This window comes from Quercus lobata, chromosome 2, assembly GCF_001633185.2.
Source record: "Quercus lobata isolate SW786 chromosome 2, ValleyOak3.0 Primary Assembly, whole genome shotgun sequence".
NCBI classification, from domain to species: Eukaryota; Viridiplantae; Streptophyta; class Magnoliopsida; order Fagales; family Fagaceae; genus Quercus; species Quercus lobata.
Genome location: NC_044905.1, coordinates 53,677,655 through 53,685,717, shown reverse-complemented (window position 1 = coordinate 53,685,717; position 8,063 = coordinate 53,677,655). Strand labels below are relative to the sequence as shown.

At 38.7% G+C, this 8,063-nt stretch overlaps 1 long non-coding RNA gene across 1 annotated transcript; it reads left to right on the top strand.

The window, feature by feature from the left end:
• The first annotated feature begins 1,442 nt into the window (after positions 1–1,442).
• LOC115976978 lies at positions 1,443–2,176 on the top strand. The gene is made up of 3 exons (XR_004088462.1): positions 1,443–1,463; positions 1,834–1,924; positions 2,039–2,176. It is a non-coding gene; the product is annotated as an uncharacterized LOC115976978 (long non-coding RNA).
• Positions 2,177–8,063: the final 5,887 nt, after the last annotated feature.

Sequence of the window (8,063 nt, the reverse complement as noted above, 5' to 3'; positions counted from 1 at the left end):
AAACACATGTACACGATAGAAGAACCAAAAGCTGAAGCTAGAGAGATAGATAAACATCAAATGCAGCAAAAAATGGGGGTTTAAGAGTGATGGGGTTGGTGGGTTAGGAGTTAAGGCTTACCTTAGTGCACTTGCCTTGCGTGTAGTACAAACACATGGGATTCCAACGATTCTTACTTACAAACATGTATATATATTAAAACTGTGCAGAAGTACAAGTGCAGCACTTCAAATCCTTTCTTTACTCTTTAAGGTACTTCTGCATGCATCTATAATATGGTCAATTTCCAAAATTGCACATACATAATCGGGTTTGTGTCTACATTTTAACACTATCTCTTCCTCACTAAATTTTCGTTTTAAATCACAAGATAGAGAAGGGATTAATTCCCTTCCCCTGTGATTTGTTTTTAAGTCTTTTCTTTTTATGAATATTACATGTTTATTTAGAAAAAATGAATGTTTAACATTGATGCCAATAAGAGATTTTATGACCTAAATATTTTTAAAGTGTAATTTTATTAGTTAGCATCAAGTCATTAACTAGTTTTTAGAAATTAATAATAAGTTGTATGTTTATAAGTTGTATGTTAATCCACCCCACATGTTAGTCCATGGTGGGTGTTATAAATACTATAAACAACTTCTATTACACTCAACTTGCTGTCATATGTTAATCCATGGTTATGTTTTGTGCAGGATCCAGGGTCCCTTAAATGTCGTGCCCGTAGTGAAGAGTTCTCGAATCGAGAGCCAATGGTGGACGATCGAGTCATTGACATCATTAAGGCACTTGGTTTGGAGGGACTTCTCAGGACTCCGGGTAGAGAGATTGATCATGGCCTGATAACGGCCTTAGTGGAGAGATGGCGGCCCGAGACTCACACATTCCACATGCCGCATGGTGAGGTCACCATCACACTGCAGGATGTGGAGGTTCTTCTTGGACTTCCTGTTGATGGTGACGCTGTAACAGGGAGCACACAAAAAGAATGGGAGAATGTGTGTGATGAGTACCTTGGCTTTCGACCTACCAATGAAGACCATCTAGAACGTGCTGGCCAAAGGATTCTCATAAAACGGCTTTTGGAGCAAGTTGCCCATCCGCTGCCGCCTAATGCTGAAGACGATGAAGTGCATAGGTACGCACGATGCTACATCCTAGCGCTATTGGGGGACACAATCTTCATGGACAAATCCGGTGATAGGGTGCATCTAATGTGGGTGCAGCAGTTGGAAGACCTTCGCAACCCACGAAGGTATAGTTGGGGAAGTGCTTGCCTTGCATGGTTGTACCGACAGTTATGCAGGGCAAGCGATAAGAAAGCTAGTCAGATTGGTGGGTGTTTATTGTTGGTCCAGTATTGGGCGTGGGCCAGATTCCCCTTTTTGTGCCCGGCAGTTGAGCGTGGCCCACCAGTGGGTGCTTATGGTCCTCTAGTGCGTGGTCCACTGTCCCTTAAGTAAGTCTGTACCTTAGTAACTTCATTTACAATATGTGATCATTACCTAAGCTTACAATCATGTAATTTAAAATATAAATTTTTTATTTTTATTTAAAAGGGTTGTACGAATCATTTATGTCAACATTTAAAAATGTTAAACAGAGTTTCAATATATATGATTACGTTAATATACTCTAATTTTGTCATTGTCATATGGCTTGTATGTGCTTTGTTTTTATAAGGACTTTTTTCATTCTAGTGATATTATTAATTGAGGCAATTTTTATAAGATTCTATTAGTAGTTATATTTGATTACATTATAGTTTTAATCATAATATTATCTTACTTGGGAAGTTGTAGATATTGATTCCCTGTTCTTGATTGTAGGTGGGTGTGGGTCCCAAACAAGAAAAATAGGCCCGCCCAGGTCTTCAGGGACAGGTATCGGGAGCAAATAGCTTTAATGTTGCCAAACCAGGTATGAAAATGCTTTGTTCAACATGTTCAAGTACAAGATATATTTATTTGCTGAACTTTTAAATAGAAAGATAGTTGCCTAATGTGTTGCATATTTGTTTTTGGGCTGTTGTAGGTGGTGTGGCAGCCGTATGAAGATGAATACGAGAACCTTCCGCCGTGGTGCGTTGCAGGGAGGGCAATGTGGACGGCAATCGTGCCGCTTGTATGTTTCCATCTAGTAGAGAAACATACACCGGATCGTGTCGTTCGGCAATTTGGGATGATCCAAGAAATTCCCCGCGATGTTAACACGGACCCGGTGCTTCATGGAATTGATTTGAGGGGGAAGATGGGTGTTGATTGGATGCGGAGACATGCTATGTATCTCACGGACTGGGGTCATCGCCTTCAACGGCGTTGTGAAGCAGTGCTTGGTGATATGCCTCTACAGCACGAGTACTTCGATTGGTTCACAAGGATAACTCGAAGGTTTATCGATATCCCTGGTGCTAGATTCATTCTAATGGTAACTTCTCCATGTCTTCTACATTTTACCGTACTTGTTACTTAGTTTACCACTGTTTAGAGAACTCTTTTTATGTGGTCCAATGTTTGCTTACCATCAAACCTCCCTTTTAAATTGTTGTCTGCTTAAGATTGCTTATAGACAATCGAAGTTGATTTACCTTATAGAGAACTTTGGGAATATACAAATCTAATTTGGAATGCTCTAAGGTCATATCTCGTATTTCAGCCTTTAGAGTTATGGTATACATTCATCTTTCCATTTTAATTATTTTTAATTTTTTTCCTCATTTGGCATTGGCAATTTGCATTTTTCAGAAGATGATATCCGCTAACTACATCTTTAATACAAAAGTTAATTTCAATTTAGTCCAATGTAACACTTGGTGTCCCTATAATTTCCAATTATTAGTTGCCGTATCAATTTGGAACCAACCTGAAATTATACTATTGATTGGCTTTCTTCATTTTGATATTGCATTATTAATATACTTGGTTTTTCCATGTGCAGATTGAAGGATATGTCCGTATGATGCGCCGTCACCTAGTGGGCACGGAGGAGCACAATGACATTATTAATGTGCTGGAGGCAGTGCATGAGATTGGCCGTGTACGACCTCGGGAACCTGAGGCCCCGAACGAGGAGGCAGCTACTCCTGCGGCAGCGCCTACTCAGAGGCCAAGCACTACTGAGAGCCCAAGCACGAGCACAGCTCCTGCCGGACGTTGCTCTCGTCCGCCTGTTGCTACCCCTCAGGTTGTCCCTACCCTCGATCGCTCTCCATCCACCGCACATCCATCCCTTAGCCCCACCATCCCTTCACCCACCCCACATCCATCCGTTAGCCCCACCATCCCTTCACCCACCTCACATCCATCCCCTACCCCTACCATCCCTTTAGCCACTCCACATGAGTCCCCTAGTCCCACCATCCCTCCACCCACCCCACATGAGTCCCCTAGTCCCACCATCCCTCCACCCACCCCACATGCCTGTCCTGGGTCTGACATTCGTCCACCCACCCCACGGTCATTTCCTTAGCTATCACCTATTCCATCATTTGACCTGGGTCTTGATCAAACCCCTCCTGACTTGCAACAGGACCCACCTTCCCACAGTATATCCACTGGCCCACCCCATGTTCAGCCTGAGCAGCCTGTTGGGTTAGCTGCAGCGGCAGAAGGTCGGCCAAAACGCATATCTAAGGCACCTCCTTGTGGGACAGGGGGGCACAAACATGGACACAACGCTGGGCCGGAGGCATCTGACGAAGGACATGCAAGACCTCCTCCTTATTATATGAGAAAGCGTAAGGTTCAAAAAAGGTAACTCAAATGATACCTTATTCCTTTAACTGGACATTTCAAGCTGGTGTTGAAAAGTTCATGAAATTATTTTTGTGGCCAAAATGATTTTAATGTACATTATTTGAACTAGGTGAAAGGTACAGTTGGGACATTAGCTAGAGGTAGATATTCATGTGTTTGTGAATGATACAATTCTTGTTGCTGTTATCTTCGAGGTACATATTCATGTGTTTGTGGTTATCTATGGTTCTCTTGTTATTAATGAAAAGAAGTTTAATTCCTGCTTCCGTGTGCATGCATTAACAAGAACTAACTATCTTGCTTTATGTTTTGTTTCAGCAGTAGCTACAAACTTGTTGCATCAATGATTCTTTGTTGACAATATTCTTATTGTTTCCTCAGCTCTTATATTTATTTATAGTTTCTCCATTTCGTAAGGCAAGTGACTATGTTTTGAGGTTTTTTGGTTATTGGTAGTGTATAGAGATTTTCAACTTGTGATGCTAATGGTTAGTGAACTTTGTGCAGGTATTGAAGAAGTTGCTCAAGGATGATGCCATATCCAAAGCAAGGATTAATACTGAGGTTGGTTACTTCATACAATTAAATTTGTAAATGGTTCGTAGGTGTGTTGTTTTCCATTGGCATGACTTATTTCTAATAGGTTTCTAATCTTTTTTTACTGAAAAATATTTTCGTCAAAATGGGCTTCAAGCTTCAGGTCGTGGGTTCACGTCATAACCCACGACCTGAGGCATAAATCAATAATTGGGTTCTCAAAGTTACTCACAAGTTCATCTTTTGGAGGTTCACATGGAGGCATGTTTTCAAGTTCTGCTTCAGCAGCAGCAAGATAAAGTTAGCTTTAATTATTCTATGTTTCCGAGATTCTTCTTGCTTCCTCAGGTCTTCCATTTCTTTATATTTTTTCCTAAGGGGTATTAGAAAGAAATATAAAGAAGTGGAACACGTGAGGTTGCAAGAAGAATCTCGGTAACAAAGAATCATTAAAGCTAACTTTTTCTTGCTGCTTGTAAAGCTTGTAAAGCAGAACTTGAAAACGTGCCTCCATATGAACCTCCGAAAGATGAACTGGTGAGTAACTTTGAGAACCCAATTATTGCACCTGATCGGAGTAAGCTGCCAAAACGGCATGGTGCAACTTCTGCGGCTCAGGTAATTAATCTTTATTGCTTGAATTTGTACTTCATGCAGAAGTTGGGCTTATGCTCTGCTTTTTGGTCATTAGCCTTTTCTTGTTAGCGTATCATTAAATTGTAGAAATTCTAGAAGTATGCCTAGGATTGCATTATTTATTTATGATTGACAAAGAATATTTAAACTATATCATTCCACCTTTTTGTTATCTTTCCTTGTATGCTTCATGATTAAATAACCATTATGTTTTGCAAAAAATACATCAAATTTGCAGTTAGGGTGTATAGTTGTCTATTCAACCCATTTTCTTGCTAATCATCTTTTTTGGAGTGTTAGGTCGTACCATGCTCAAATAATTGTTGCAGATAATTTCTTTTCTATATCATTCACCTGCAGACTTAATTTACTATAGTGGGCTTGTTATGATTGGTTATTTAATTGTCATATCCTTGCACATCATTATCATTATTTATTCTTGAGTTGGTATTATAATTCTGTATCCCTATATATGCATTCTGATATCTTTGTATGCTTCTGGACAGAAAACCATTTGTCTGCCTTGCACAAACCTTATTTGAAGCTATCTTTTGACACGGTTCAACAATTAATTGATGTGAAGAGTGACCTATTGCATGTCGTTCAAAGAAACCAGGAAAAATTTGATGCTGCAGAAGCATATGAGTCCATTATAGCAGGGAAAAGGTAAGGCTCTATTCTTCATTCAGGTTCCATTTGCGTTGAACCAGCCATTATTGCCCTTTCAGTGAAAAGGTTATTGTTTTCTTTCTGCAGTTCTACTCCCTAGCACTGACCTTTTACCTCTTCTTACATGTGGTATCTCTTTACTTATCCCAAAATATTTGGTATTTGATCTGCAGAGAACAAAGGCCTCAAGATTTTGTAGACTGTATTGTTGATCTCCGCGAGTATGATGCTCCTTATCATGTTCGATTTGCCATTGATAATGGTGATTTCTTGTTTCTTTCTATTTCTTTTGAGATTTCATTTTTATTTTTCTATCTCCTTTAGAGACACTGAGAAATTGATGACTCAGATGTACGATGTGGGCAATGGTATGACGTTAGTGTATCCAGTACTGGTCTTATGCTGGAAAAGAGGACAGATCTTTTGCAACGTGCTGAAGTGCATGTTTGTGCATTTGATATTGAGACTACAAAGCTTCCTTTGAAATTTCCTGATGCTGAATACGATTTAATAATGATGATTTCGTACATGGTTGATGGACAAGGGTACCTGATTATTAACAGAGAGGTACACATGATTGGCTTAAGCTTAGTGCTCTTTCAGTGCCTTCTCCAATCTATTTCTTTTGACTTTTTTGTGTACACTATTCTGCTCTGACAGCTTTCCTGATAAGAAAAGAGTTGGGGGAGATAACGTGGATAGTTCCTTTGAAGCCTCAGACCGAATAAAGATGGTAAGATTGGTTACTCCTTTCATCCTTCAAGGAATTATCCACTTCATCTTATTATTAATTTGATTGTGTTTCGCTCTGCATCTTAAGAGCCCATCCAGAACATTTGTAATCCTTACTAATTGAGATATAAGGCCTTGTTGGGCTGAGTTGATACCTTATACTAAGCAAATGATCGTTTTTTATAGCTCTTATGCAGTGCTTTCTCAGTGAGTTTTACTTGTAGTAAATAAGTACACATGCAACTCTTGCATTTCTAATTTACTTCAATCTGGTTTCAGGATATGGGGCACTTAGAGGACCATATCAAAACCAATAAGAAGCAATCCCCGAAGGCTGAAGTTCAAAATTCTTTAAAGCAAGAGGTATGGAAGTGAATTTTTTCTTCTCAATAACCACGTTATGAAGAATCACAAGACTTAAATCTAATCCTTTTCCTTGGTCATGCCTCTATTCGGCCTATTGCAAATAGGCTCCATCTTTATAGCTGTGATTTCTACTAGTTACTTATTAATTTTAAGTGATGTTGCTAGCAGATTCTACAACTTGAGAAGAGATTACAAGACCAATTTGAGGGATGGGATCAGCTTTTTAATCAGCTTTTTGCTTTCCAATAGGCATATTTGGCTTATGGGATTCCACACAACAATGTAAAGAGAGTTTTTCTACTCTTAAAGGAGGGATGTTCCTCATTGTTCCTTTAGGAGAATAGTTAATGTTTTACGTGGTTATTTGTCTTCTTACACTTTTCCACTATCCAGGCAGCATATAACATTGGGGGTCACATCATCAGTGCAGACACTATACAGAGTTCTGTCCTAGGTTGCAGAATGTCTCGTCCTGGGCAGGTGTGCCTAAGCCTTTTCTTTTTTAAAAGTTATCTTGAGGTTATATGAGATTAGTGTTGATATCTTTAGTAAAATTTATGCATTTAAAGTTATGTGAAATGATGTTGGGCTTAAATTCAATTACTGGCCTTGAAAGTGTTAGAACAATAGTTAAGTAATTAAATTCACTCTTTCCCATTAGCTTAAACTTTTGCTATAAGCGGTGGTGTTAGGGATGGTGATCCTTAGTTCTAATTCTTTCTCCACTCCACCTCCCATTTAAAGTTAAAAAATTCTAATAATGATTTAAGTGATTAAATTTATCATTTCCGATTAGTCCATATCAGAAAGTTTTTCTTTGGTAGACAGAAGACCATCTCTTGCTGCACAGCATAAAATTATAAGCCTATCCTCGTATTTACTCTTACTCTTCTCAGTAGGAGGTCAAACTTATGATTCCCAAAGACACATTATCAATTTTTTATTTTGACTTAATTATCTAAATTAATTCTCACTAGAAACAACAATTCCTTGTTGAAGTTAAGTGATTAAATTTATCATTTAAAGTCAAAATCCTCATCAATTATCTGACATTTATTTTAATTATACCACTTGCATGTAGCCAAATTTAAATGCATCATCCAAGGTTTTCTTAAGTGAGCGTGCTGTTCCCGTTGCAATATTTGAAACTGATGCTGGTAAAGTTCTGCCATGGTTTTCTTAAATTTCATTTGCTTCTTGTTTATGTACTAAAGAAAGCATGTACACATTTGAATTCACAGGAATAATGAAGCATTATGTGCGGAGATGGTGCAAGATTTCATCAGATGTGGGCATTCGATCCATTATTGACTGGTGCAAGGTATGCCAATTGAGCTCAAGAGATACACAAAAATGCTTGAAGC